Consider the following 14,635-nt stretch of genomic DNA (forward strand, 5'->3'; position numbering starts at 1 on the left):
TGATGTGGTTTTCCCTTTTGCAGTGGTCAGTGATTGCTGATTTGTAATGTTCATGTTGTGCTTGTTCTTTTACTGCTCTGATTTTTCATTTTTTTGACAGGTAAGTCACACCCTCATGGAACATCAGCTGATAAAGACGGGTCTCAAGACACCATCATGCGACACTCTGAAGAAGGCGAAAGACTCGCCGAAACATGTCAGGTAAAAAATTTTACCGAAAACATAATTGTCTGCTTTTAATGAATCTGTCAAATATCAATAATAAGAAGACAAAATGAACCTAATACAAATAAATGAATGCTTAATAACTCCCCTGCACATGCTCCTAAAAATCCAAACATTCACCTGTAAATAAAATGTCCCGACCTGAAGACATCTTAATGTTATTATTTTGTTATACACACAGCGCCGCCAAGTGGAATCAAAAATTTGTTTTTATTTTAATTTTCACGTACTGCACGGTGCCCTTTTGACGAATCCGACTGAAAATTAGTCAGAAAAGACTCAAGACAATGATCTTACTCTCTGCCGAGTTTTGTGACGTTTTGGCAAAAGGCGTGGCAATTACGGTGCTGAAAAGTCCGATTGTACTTTGTGGCAACAAAAGCTCCGGCAACATGACTCAGATGATCCTATCTTCTCGAAGTTGTACACATTTGAGGATACTTCAGCCCTGAAGACATCTACCAACTTATTTTTCATCGTAGTAGTAGCGCCACCAACTGGTAAAAGCTAATACAAGTTATTTTCTTGGATGTTTTTCTCCGTGCAACTCAACAAGGTCGCCCTCATATATGCTCGGAGGACTGTTTCGGCCATGAGGATGTCACAATACGAAATTCATCCTTTTTCGTGAAAAGTTGTGGGAGTGGCATTGCACTTTTTGGCAATAAAACAACGCTGATTATGAGGTTCTAAATATGAACGACAACTCGTGAAACTTGAGACACACATCAGGCAGAGCAAATTTATCAATATTTTATACGTTAGTTGTGCAGCTTTTTTGAAATGGCTCGCCATGGCCCTCGAGAAATGTTCAAAAAAGCAGCCCTGGTTGAGTGTTTCACCTCGCTTTTTGTAAATTTTATGGAGTACAGTGAACCCTCAGTTATCGCGGTTAATGGGGACCGAGACCACCCGCGGAAACTGAAAATCCGCGAAGTAGCGGCGCACCTTCAAAAATGCTTAAAAGAAAATACAATATATATAATAAATATATATATATATATATATATATATATATGTATATATATATGTATATATATATATGTATATATATATGTATATATATATGTATGTATATATATATGTATATATATATATATGTATATATATATATATGTATATATATATATATGTATATATATATATGTATATATATATCTGTATATATATATCTGTATATATATATCTGTATATATAGATATGTATATATAGATATGTATATATAGATATGTATATATAGATATGTATATATAGATATGTATATATAGATATGTATATATAGATATGTATATATATATATGTATATATATATGTATATATATATATGTATATATATATATGTATATATATATGTATATATATATATGTATATATATATATGTATATATATATATGTATATATATATATGTATATATATATATATATATATATATATATATATATATATATATATACGGGGAGAGAGAGAGAGAGAGAGAGTGAAATTCATGTTATAACAAAAAAAACAAATTTTTATTAAAACGTATTATTTTTTTATTCCCCAGCCATTCTTTTTGTATTTATTTAATTACTCCGACTTTTACCTGCTGGTACGCCGTCCGGTGTTCCCTGTGAAATGAAAGGTGGCATTCTTTAATTATTTATTTATTTATTCATTTATTCATTCATAACTGACAGCTTCGCGCTCCGTTCGTGCCCGGGCGGAAGAGGTGTTCCAATTCGGCTTAACTGTGACACACGCCCGCCCTCCTCCCCCGGAGCTTCCATTCGGTTAAACTTAGGGGCCGCTTGGCACCGCCCGTGCCCGGGGAAGGTGCTCCTCTTCGGCTTACTGTGACGTGAGCATGCCCGCCTCCTCCGGAGCTTCCATTCGGTTAAACTTAGGGGCCGCTTGGAACCGCCCGTGCCCGGCAAAGGTGCTCCTCTTCGGCTTACTGTGACGCGAGCATGCCCTCCTCCTCCGGAGCTTCCATTTGGTTAAACTTAGGGGCCGCTTGGAACCGCCCGTGCCCGGGGAAGGTGCTCCTCTTCGGCTTACTGTGACGCGAGCATGCCCTCCTCCTCCGGAGCTTCCATTCGGTTAAACTTAGGGGCCGCTTGGCACCGCCCGTGCCCGGGGACGGTGCTCCTCTACGGCTTAACTGCCACGCACGCCGGCCGGAGCCCTGGTACGGTCCGAACCGCGCGAAACGTCGCCACCGATCGTGTCCGGGAGAACGTGCTCTTCTTCGTCCACTCTCCTCTTCGCCCACGCTCTTCTTCGGCGCACGCCGGCCGTCTAACCGCTCCAGCGCCCCGTCGTGCCGCTCGGCGAAACTACAATGCCCCCGAATATTTTTTATACCCGCGAAGCACTGAACCCGCGAAAGGTGAACCGCGAAGTAGCGAGGGTTCACTGTATGTATAAGACCAAGACCTACAAAAAAGTCTCTTGGAGCAATGAGCTAGGTTTTACAGGAAGTCGGCCATTTTGAATTTACTTAAAAGGGGCGGGTCACCACAATGGACTTTGTGTAGAAATTATTATTGGGGCCCGAGCAGCGACCGCGGCGAGGTTCCTATTGTTTATGTAGAAATTATTATTAGGGCCCGAGCAGCGACCGCTACGAGGTCCCCATTGTTTTTGTGGAAATTATTATTATTATTATTATTAGGGCCCGAGCAGTGACCGCTGCGAGGTCCCTATTGTTTTTCTAGAAATTGTTATTAGGGCCCGAGCTGCGACGGCTGCGAGGTCCCTATTGTTTTTGTAGAAAATATTATTACTTTTATTATTATTATTATTATTATTATTATTATTAGGGCCTGAGCAGCGACCGCTGCGAAGTCCCTGTTGTTTTTGTAGAAATTATTATTATTATTATATTTCCGATTGTACGATCGCATTTTTGACCCCCGAAACATGCACAAAAACTCACCAAACTTGGCAGTCTCATCGGGCATAGCGAGAAATTTGATATTTTAAACGTCTAATATGAACAGGAAGTGAGTTATGAATTTTTGAAAGTCCGACTTTTGCCCTTTTTTGCATGTTTACAGGGGTCATTCTTTTGCACCCTGATCCTAAAGGCTTCATCTGATTGCCTTAAAATTCTGTCTGTAGCATCTTAAGACCTGGGACAAACACTGGGGCTAAAATCTTTTGTTTCCGAAATACTATATGACGGGGGCGGGGCTTCAAAGTTTTCACTTAAGATTTCCTTCGCCGCAGTGGACAAAATGCTTAATAACTCTCCTGCACATGCTGCTAAAAATCCAAAACTTCACATGTACATAAAGAGTCGGTACCTGAAGACATCTATATGTTTATATTCTGTTATACACCTTGCGCCAATCAATATAATTTTTTACATTTTGACGTACTGCACGGTGCCCTTTTAACGAATCCGATTGAAAATTGGCTAGAAAAGACTCAAGACATTGATCTTACTCTATCCCTATTTTTGTGACTTTCCTTCGAAGGGCGTGGCTATTGCGGTGCCGCAGAGTCTGATTATTCTCCGTGGCAACAAAAGTTCCTGCAAAATGATTCAGATGATCCATCTTCTCGAAATTTTTCACATTTGAGGATATTCAGGCCCTGAAGACGGCTGCCAACTTATTTTTGATCGCAGTGGTAGCGCCACCAACTGGTTAAAACAAATACAAATTATTTTCGTTGATGTTTTTCTCCGGGCAGGTTCACAAAATCTACCTTATATTTGCTCGGATGAGTGTTTAGGCCTTGAGGATGTCACAATACGAAAGTCTTTCGCCTTCTTCAGAGTGTCACATGATGGTGTCTTGTGACCCGTCTTTATCAGCTGATGTTCCATGAGGGCGTGACTTAACCTGTCACAAGAATGAAGGCAAGTCACACCCCCCGCTGTCCGTTCACTCCGCCAAGATGCTGCTCTAGGTGGTAGAGAGGATGAAGGCTCCCTTGTCTCTGTTCATGGTTTTTATGCCTCGCTTGCAGATCTCAATGGCCTCTCTGATCCAGCGCTGTTGTTTGTTCTCTTCGGTGCGGATGACCCTGCCCTTCTCCCGGTCCATGATGTGGTTTTCCCTTTTGCAGTGGTCAGTGATTGCTGATTTGTAATGTTCATGTTGTGCTTGTTCTTTTCCTGCTCTGATTTTTCATTTTTTTGACAGGTAAGTCACACCCTCATGGAACATCAGCTGATAAAGACGGGTCTCAAGACACCATCATGCGACACTCTGAAGAAGGCGAAAGACTCGCCGAAACATGTCAGGTAAAAAATTAACCTAAAACATAATTGTCTGCTTTTAATGAATCAGTCAAATATCAATAATAAGAAGACAAAATGAACCTAATACAAATAAATGAATGCTTAATAACTCCCCTGCACATGCTCCTAAAAATCCAAACCTTCACCTGTAAATAAAACGTCCCGACCTGAAGACATCTTAATGTTATTATTTTGTTATACACACAGCGCCGCCAAGTGGAATCAAAAATGTGTTTTTATTTTAATTTTCACGTACTGCACGGTGCCCTTTTGACGAATCCGACTGAAAATTAGTCAGAAAAGACTCAAGACAATGATCTTACTCTCTGCCGAATTTTGTGACGTTTTGGCAAAAGGCGTGGCTATTACGGTGCTGAAAATCCGATTGTACTTTGTGGCAACAAAAGCTCCGGCAACATGACTCAGATGATCCTATCTTCTCGAAGTTGTACACATTTGAGGATACTTCAGCCCTGAAGACATCTACCAACTTATTTTTCATCGTAGTAGTAGCGCCACCAACTGGTAAAAGCTAATACAAGTTATTTTCTTGGATGTTTTTCTCCGTGCAACTCAACAAGGTCGCCCTCATATATGCTCGGATGACTGTTTCGGCCATGAGGATGTCACAATACGAAATTCATCCTTTTTCGTGAAAAGTTGTGGGAGTGGCATTGCACTGTTCGGCAATAAAACAACGCTGATTATGAGGTTCTAAATATGAACGACAACTCGTGAAACTTTACACACACATCAGGCAGAGCAAATTTATCAATATTTTATACGTTAGTTGTGCAGCTTTTTTGAAATGGCTCGCCATGGCCCTCGAGAAATGTTAAAAAAAGCAGCCCTGGTTGAGTGTTTCACCTTGCTTTTTGTAAATTTTATGGAGTACAGTGAACCCTCGGTTATCGCGGTTAATGGGGACAGAGACCACCCGCGAAAACTGAAAATCCGCGAAGTAGCGGCGCACCTTCAAAAATGCTTAAAAAAAAATACAATATATATAATAAATATATATATATATATATATATATATATATATATATATAGACAGAGAGAGAGAGTGAAATTCATGTTATAACAAAAAAACCAAATTATTATTAAAACGTATTATTTTTTTATTCCCCAGCCATTCTTTTTGTATTTATTTAATTACTCCGACTTTTACCTGCTGGTACGCCGTCCGGTGTGCCCTGTGAAATGAAAGGTGGCATTCTTTATTTATTTATTTATTTATTCATTTATTCATTCATAACTGACAGCTTCGCGCTCCGTTCGTGCCCGGGCGGAAGAGGTGTTCCAATTCGGCTTTACTGTGACACACGCCCGCCCTCCTGCCCCGGAGCTTCCATTCGGTTAAACTTAGGGGCCGCTTGGCACCGCCCGTGCCCGGGGAAGGTGCTCCTCTTCGGCTTACTGTGACGCGAGCATGCCCTCCTCCTCTGGAGCTTCCATTCGGTTAAACTTAGGGGCCGCTTGGAACCGCCCGTGCCCGGGGAAGGTGCTCCTCTTCGGCTTACTGTGACGCGAGCATGCCCTCCTCCTCCGGAGCTTCCATTCGGTTAAACTTAGGGGCCGCTTGGCACCGCCCGTGCCCGGGGAAGGTGCTCCTCTACGGCTTAACTGCCACGCACGCCGGCCGGAGCTCTGGTACTGTCCGAACCGCGCGAAACGTCGCCACCGATCGTGTCCGGGGGAACGTGCTCTTCTTCGTCCACTCTCCTCTTCGCCCACGCTCTTCTTCGGCGCACGCCGGCCGTCTAACCGCTCCAGCACCCCGTCGTGCCGCTCGGCGAAACTACAATGCCCCCGAATATTTTTTAGACCCGCGAAACACTGAACCCGCGAAAGGTGAACCGCCAAGTAGCGAGGGTTCACTGTATGTATAAGACCAAGACCTACAAAAAAGTCTCTTGGAGCAATGAGCTAGGTTTTACAGGAAGTCGGCCATTTTGAATTTACTTAAAAGGGGGCGGGTCACCACAATGGACTTTGTGTAGAAATTATTATTGGGGCCCGAGCAGCGACCGCGGCGAGGTCCCTATTGTTTTTGTAGAAATTATTATTAGGGCCCGAGCAGCGACCGCTACGAGGTCCCCATTGTTTTTGTAGAAATTATTATTATTTTTATTATTATTATTATTAGGGCCCGAGCAGTGACCGCTGCGAGGTCCCTATTGTTTTTCTAGAAATTGTTATTAGGGCCCAAGCTGCGACGGCTGCGAGGTCCCTATTGTTTTTGTAGAAAATATTATTACTTTTATTATTATTATTATTATTATTAGGGCCTGAGCAGCGACCGCTGCGAAGTCCCTATTGTTTTTGTAGAAATTATTATTATTATTATTTTTCCGATTGTTCGATTGCATTTTTGACCCCCGAAACATGCACAAAAATTCACCAAACTTGGCAGTCTCATCGGGCATGGCGAAAAATTTTATATTTTAACGTCTAATATGAACAGGAAGTGAGTTATGAATTTTTGAAAGTCCGACTTTTGCCCTTTTTTGCATGTTTACAGGGGTCATTCTTTTGCACCCTGATCCTAAAGGCTTCATCTGATTGCCTTAAAATTCTGTCTGTAGCATCTTAAGACCTGGGACAAACACTGGGGCTAAAACTTTTTGTTTCCGAAATACTATATGACGGGGGCGGGGCTTCGAAGTTTTCACTTAAGATTTCCTTCGCCGCAATGGACAAAATGCTTAATAACTCTCTTGCACATGCTGCTAAAAATCCAAAACTTCACATGTACATAAAGAGTCGGTACCTGAAGACATCTATATGTTTATATTCAGTTATACACCTTGCGCCAATCAATATCATTTTTTACATTTTGACGAACTGCACGGTGCCCTTTTAACGAATCCGATTGAAAATTGGCTAGAAAAGACTCAAGACATTGATCTTACTCTATCCCTATTTTTGTGACTTTCCTTCGAAGGGCGTGGCTATTACGGTGCCGCAGAGTCTGATTATTCTCCGTGGCAACAAAAGTTCCTGCAAAATGATTCAGATGATCCATCTTCTCGAAATTTTTCACATTTGAGGATATTCAGGCCCTGAAGACGGCTGCCAACTTATTTTTGATCGCAGTGGTAGCGCCACCAACTGGTTAAAACAAATACAAATTATTTTCGTTGATGTTTTTCTCCGGGCAGGTTAACAAAATCTACCTTATATTTGCTCGGATGAGTGTTTCAGCCTTGAGGATGTCACAATACGAAAGTCTTTCGCCTTCTTCAGAGTGTCACATGATGGTGTCTTGTGGCCCGTCTTTATCAGCTGATGTTCCATGAGGGCGTGACTTACCTGTCACAAGAATGAAGGCAAGTCACGCCCCCCGCTGTCCGTTAACTCCGCCAAGATGCTGGTCCAGGTGGTAGAGAGGATGAAGGCTCCCTTGTCTCTGTTCATGGTTTTTATGCCTCGCTTGCAGATCTCAATGGCCTCTCTGATCCAGCGCTGTTGTTTGTTCTCTTCTGTGCGGATGACCCTGCCCTTCTCCCGGTCCATGATGTGGTTTTCCCTTTTGCAGTGGTCAGTGATTGCTGATTTGTAATGTTCATGTTGTGCTTGTTCTTTTACTGCTCTGATTTTTCATTTTTTTGACAGGTAAGTCACACCCTCATGGAACATCAGCTGATAAAGACGGGTCTCAAGACACCATCATGCGACACTCTGAAGAAGGCGAAAGACTCGCCGAAACATGTCAGGTAAAAAATTTACCGAAAACATAATTGTCTGCTTTTAATGAATCTGTCAAATATCAATCATAAGAAGACAAAATGAACCTAATACAAATAAATGAATGCTTAATAACTCCCCTGCACATGCTCCTAAAAATCCAAACCTTCACCTGTAAATAAAATGTCCCGACCTGAAGACATCTTAATGTTATTATTTTGTTATACACACAGCGCCGCCAAGTGGAATCAAAAATTTGTTTTTATTTTAATTTTCACGTACTGCACCGTGCCCTTTTGACGAATCCGACTGAAAATTAGTCAGAAAAGACTCAAGACAATGATCTTACTCTCTGCCGAGTTTTGTGACGTTTTGGCAAAAGGCGTGGCTATTACGGTGCTGAAAAGTCCGATTGTACTTTGTGGCAACAAAAGCTCCGCCAACATGACTCAGATGATTCTATCTTCTCGAAGTTGTACACATTTGAGGATACTTCAGCCCTGAAGACATCTACCAACTTATTTTTCATCGTAGTAGTAGCGCCACCAACTGGTAAAAGCTAATACAAGTTATTTTCTTGGATGTTTTTCTCCGTGCAACTCAACAAGGTCGCCCTCATATATGCTCGGAGGACTGTTTCGGCCATGAGGATGTCACAATACGAAATTCATCCTTTTTCGTGAAAAGTTGTGGGAGTGGCATTGCACTGTTTGGCAATAAAACAACGCTGATTATGAGGTTCTAAATATGAACGACAACTCGTGAAACTTGACACACACATCAGGCAGAGCAAATTTATCAATATTTTATACGTTAGTTGTGCAGCTTTTTTGAAATGGCTCGCCATGGCCCTCGAGAAATATTCAAAAAAGCAGCCCTGGTTGAGTGTTTCACCTCGCTTTTTGTAAATTTTATGGAGTACAGTGAACCCTCGGTTATCGCGGTTAATGGGGACCGAGACCACCCGCGGAAACTGAAAATCCGCGAAGTAGCGGCGCACCTTCAAAAATGCTTAAAAGAAAATACAATATATATAATAAATATATATATATATATATATATATATATATACGGGGAGAGAGAGAGAGAGAGAGAGAGAGAGTGAAATTCATGTTATAACAAAAAAAACAAATTATTATTAAAACGTATTATTTTTTTATTCCCCAGCCATTCTTTTTGTATTTATTTAATTACTCCGACTTTTACCTGCTGGTACGCCGTCCGGTGTTCCCTGTGAAATGAAAGGTGGCATTCTTTAATTATTTATTTATTTATTCATTTATTCATTCATAACTGACAGCTTCGCGCTCCGTTCGTGCCCGGGCGGAAGAGGTGTTCCAATTCGGCTTAACTGTGACACACGCCCGCCCTCCTGCCCCGGAGCTTCCATTCGGTTAAACTTAGGGGCCGCTTGGCACCGCCCGTGCCCGGGGAAGGTGCTCCTCTTCGGCTTACTGTGACGCGAGCATGCCCGCCTCCTCCGGAGCTTCCATTCGGTTAAACTTAGGGGCCGCTTGGAACCGCCCGTGCCCGGCAAAGGTGCTCCTCTTCGGCTTACTGTGACGCGAGCATGCCCTCCTCCTCCGGAGCTTCCATTTGGTTAAACTTAGGGGCCGCTTGGAACCGCCCGTGCCCGGGGAAGGTGCTCCTCTTCGGCTTACTGTGACGCGAGCATGCCCTCCTCCTCCGGAGCTTCCATTCGGTTAAACTTAGGGGCCGCTTGGCACCGCCCGTGCCCGGGGACGGTGCTCCTCTACGGCTTAACTGCCACGCACGCCGGCCGGAGCCCTGGTACGGTCCGAACCGCGCGAAACGTCGCCACCGATCGTGTCCGGGAGAACGTGCTCTTCTTCGTCCACTCTCCTCTTCGCCCACGCTCTTCTTCGGCGCACGCCGGCCGTCTAACCGCTCCAGCGCCCCGTCGTGCCGCTCGGCGAAACTACAATGCCCCCGAATATTTTTTATACCCGCGAAGCACTGAACCCGCGAAAGGTGAACCGCGAAGTAGCGAGGGTTCACTGTATGTATAAGACCAAGACCTACAAAAAAGTCTCTTGGAGCAATGAGCTAGGTTTTACAGGAAGTCGGCCATTTTGAATTTACTTAAAAGGGGCGGGTCACCACAATGGACTTTGTGTAGAAATTATTATTGGGGCCCGAGCAGCGACCGCGGCGAGGTTCCTATTGTTTATGTAGAAATTATTATTAGGGCCCGAGCAGCGACCGCTACGAGGTCCCCATTGTTTTTGTGGAAATTATTATTATTATTATTATTAGGGCCCGAGCAGTGACCGCTGCGAGGTCCCTATTGTTTTTCTAGAAATTGTTATTAGGGCCCGAGCTGCGACGGCTGCGAGGTCCCTATTGTTTTTGTAGAAAATATTATTACTTTTATTATTATTATTATTATTATTATTATTATTAGGGCCTGAGCAGCGACCGCTGCGAAGTCCCTGTTGTTTTTGTAGAAATTATTATTATTATTATATTTCCGATTGTACGATCGCATTTTTGACCCCCGAAACATGCACAAAAACTCACCAAACTTGGCAGTCTCATCGGGCATAGCGAGAAATTTGATATTTTAAACGTCTAATATGAACAGGAAGTGAGTTATGAATTTTTGAAAGTCCGACTTTTGCCCTTTTTTGCATGTTTACAGGGGTCATTCTTTTGCACCCTGATCCTAAAGGCTTCATCTGATTGCCTTAAAATTCTGTCTGTAGCATCTTAAGACCTGGGACAAACACTGGGGCTAAAATCTTTTGTTTCCGAAATACTATATGACGGGGGCGGGGCTTCAAAGTTTTCACTTAAGATTTCCTTCGCCGCAGTGGACAAAATGCTTAATAACTCTCCTGCACATGCTGCTAAAAATCCAAAACTTCACATGTACATAAAGAGTCGGTACCTGAAGACATCTATATGTTTATATTCTGTTATACACCTTGCGCCAATCAATATAATTTTTTACATTTTGACGTACTGCACGGTGCCCTTTTAACGAATCCGATTGAAAATTGGCTAGAAAAGACTCAAGACATTGATCTTACTCTATCCCTATTTTTGTGACTTTCCTTCGAAGGGCGTGGCTATTGCGGTGCCGCAGAGTCTGATTATTCTCCGTGGCAACAAAAGTTCCTGCAAAATGATTCAGATGATCCATCTTCTCGAAATTTTTCACATTTGAGGATATTCAGGCCCTGAAGACGGCTGCCAACTTATTTTTGATCGGATGAGTGTTTAGGCCTTGAGGATGTCACAATACGAAAGTCTTTCGCCTTCTTCAGAGTGTCACATGATGGTGTCTTGTGGGCCCGTCTTTATCAGCTGATGTTCCATGAGGGCGTGACTTACCTGTCACAAGAATGAAGGCAAGTCACGCCCCCCGCTGTCCGTTCACTCCGCCAAGATGCTGCTCCAGGTGGTAGAGAGGATGAAGGCTCCCTTGTCTCTGTTCATGGTTTTTATGCCTCGCTTGCAGATCTCAATGGCCTCTCTGATCCAGCGCTGTTGTTTGTTCTCTTCGGTGCGGATGACCCTGCCCTTCTCCCGGTCCATGATGTGGTTTTCCCTTTTGCAGTGGTCAGTGATTGCTGATTTGTAATGTTCATGTTGTGCTTGTTCTTTTACTGCTCTGATTTTCCATTTTTTTGACAGGTAAGTCACACCCTCATGGAACATCAGCTGATAAAGACGGGTCTCAAGACACCATCATGCGACACTCTGAAGAAGGCGAAAGACTCGCCGAAACATGTCAGGTAAAAAATTAACCTAAAACATAATTGTCTGCTTTTAATGAATCAGTCAAATATCAATAATAAGAAGACAAAATGAACCTAATACAAATAAATGAATGCTTAATAACGCCCCTGCACATGCTCCTAAAAATCCAAACCTTCACCTGTAAATAAAACGTCCCGACCTGAAGACATCTTAATGTTATTATTTTGTTATACACACAGCGCCGCCAAGTGGAATCAAAAATGTGTTTTTATTTTAATTTTCACGTACTGCACGGTGCCCTTTTGACGAATCCGACTGAAAATTAGTCAGAAAAGACTCAAGACAATGATCTTACTCTCTGCCGAATTTTGTGACGTTTTGGCAAAAGGCGTGGCTATTACGGTGCTGAAAATCCGATTGTACTTTGTGGCAACAAAAGCTCCGGCAACATGACTCAGATGATCCTATCTTCTCGAAGTTGTACACATTTGAGGATACTTCAGCCCTGAAGACATCTACCAACTTATTTTTCATCGTAGTAGTAGCGCCACCAACTGGTAAAAGCTAATACAAGTTATTTTCTTGGATGTTTTTCTCCGTGCAACTCAACAAGGTCGCCCTCATATATGCTCGGATGACTGTTTCGGCCATGAGGATGTCACAATACGAAATTCATCCTTTTTCGTGAAAAGTTGTGGGAGTGGCATTGCACTGTTCGGCAATAAAACAACGCTGATTATGAGGTTCTAAATATGAACGACAACTCGTGAAACTTTACACACACATCAGGCAGAGCAAATTTATCAATATTTTATACGTTAGTTGTGCAGCTTTTTTGAAATGGCTCGCCATGGCCCTCGAGAAATGTTAAAAAAAGCAGCCCTGGTTGAGTGTTTCACCTTGCTTTTTGTAAATTTTATGGAGTACAGTGAACCCTCGGTTATCGCGGTTAATGGGGACAGAGACCACCCGCGAAAACTGAAAATCCGCGAAGTAGCGGCGCACCTTCAAAAATGCTTAAAAAAAAATACAATATATATAATAAATATATATATATATATATATATATATATATATATATATATAGACAGAGAGAGAGAGTGAAATTCATGTTATAACAAAAAAACCAAATTATTATTAAAACGTATTATTTTTTTATTCCCCAGCCATTCTTTTTGTATTTATTTAATTACTCCGACTTTTACCTGCTGGTACGCCGTCCGGTGTGCCCTGTGAAATGAAAGGTGGCATTCTTTATTTATTTATTTATTTATTCATTTATTCATTCATAACTGACAGCTTCGCGCTCCGTTCGTGCCCGGGCGGAAGAGGTGTTCCAATTCGGCTTTACTGTGACACACGCCCGCCCTCCTGCCCCGGAGCTTCCATTCGGTTAAACTTAGGGGCCGCTTGGCACCGCCCGTGCCCGGGGAAGGTGCTCCTCTTCGGCTTACTGTGACGCGAGCATGCCCGCCTCCTCCGGAGCTTCCATTCGGTTAAACTTAGGGGCCGCTTGGAACCGCCCGTGCCCGGGGAAGGTGCTCCTCTTTGGCTTACTGTGACGCGAGCATGCCCTCCTCCTCCGGAGCTTCCATTCGGTTAAACTTAGGGGCCGCTTGGCACCGCCCGTGCCCGGGGAAGGTGCTCCTCTACGGCTTAACTGCCACGCACGCCGGCCGGAGCTCTGGTACGGTCCGAACCGCGCGAAACGTCGCCACCGATCGTGTCCGGGGGAACGTGCTCTTCTTCGTCCACTCTCCTCTTCGCCCACGCTCTTCTTCGGCGCACGCCGGCCGTCTAACCGCTCCAGCGCCCGTCGTGCCGCTCGGCGAAACTACAATGCCCCCGAATATTTTTTATACCCGCGAAGCACTGAACCCGCGAAAGGTGAACCGCGAAGTAGCGAGGGTTCACCGTATGTATAAGACCAAGACCTACAAAAAAGTCTCTTGGAGCAATGAGCTAGGTTTTACAGGAAGTCGGCCATTTTGAATTTACTTAAAAGGGGCGGGTCACCACAATGGACTTTGTGTAGAAATTATTATTGGGGCCCGAGCAGCGACCGCGGCGAGGTCCCTATTGTTTATGTAGAAATTATTATTAGGGCCCGAGCAGCTACCGCTACGAGGTCCCCATTGTTTTTGTGGAAATTATTATTATTTTTATTATTATTATTATTAGGGCCCGAGCAGTGACCGCTGCGAGGTCCCTATTGTTTTTCTAGAAATTGTTATTAGGGCCCAAGCTGCGACGGCTGCGAGGTCCCTACTGTTTTTGTAGAAAATATTATTACTTTTATTATTATTATTATTATTAGGGCCTGAGCAGCAACCGCTGCGAAGTCCCTATTGTTTTTGTAGAAATTATTATTATTATTATTTTTCCGATTGTTCGATTGCATTTTTGTCCCCCGAAACATGCACAAAAATTCACCAAATTTGGCAGTCTCATCGGGCATGGCGAAAAATTTGATATTTTAACGTCTAATATGAACAGGAAGTGAGTTATGAATTTTTGAAAGTCCGACTTTTGCCCTTTTTTGCATGTTTACAGGGGTCATTCTTTTGCACCCTGATCCTAAAGGCTTCATCTGATTGCCTTAAAATTCTGTCTGTAGCATCTTAAGACCTGGGACAAACACTGGGACTAAAATTTTTTGTTTCCGAAATACTTTATGACGGGGACGGGGCTTCGAAGTTTTCACTTAAGATTTCCTTCGCCGCAATGGACAAAATGCTTAATAACTCTCTTGCACATGCTG

The sequence above is a fragment of the Idiotropiscis lumnitzeri genome, unplaced genomic scaffold, assembly GCF_059441095.1.
Source record: "Idiotropiscis lumnitzeri isolate Australia: NSW breed Sydney's pygmy pipehorse unplaced genomic scaffold, RoL_Ilum_1.0 HiC_scaffold_24, whole genome shotgun sequence".
In the NCBI taxonomy this organism is placed as follows: Eukaryota; Metazoa; Chordata; class Actinopteri; order Syngnathiformes; family Syngnathidae; genus Idiotropiscis; species Idiotropiscis lumnitzeri.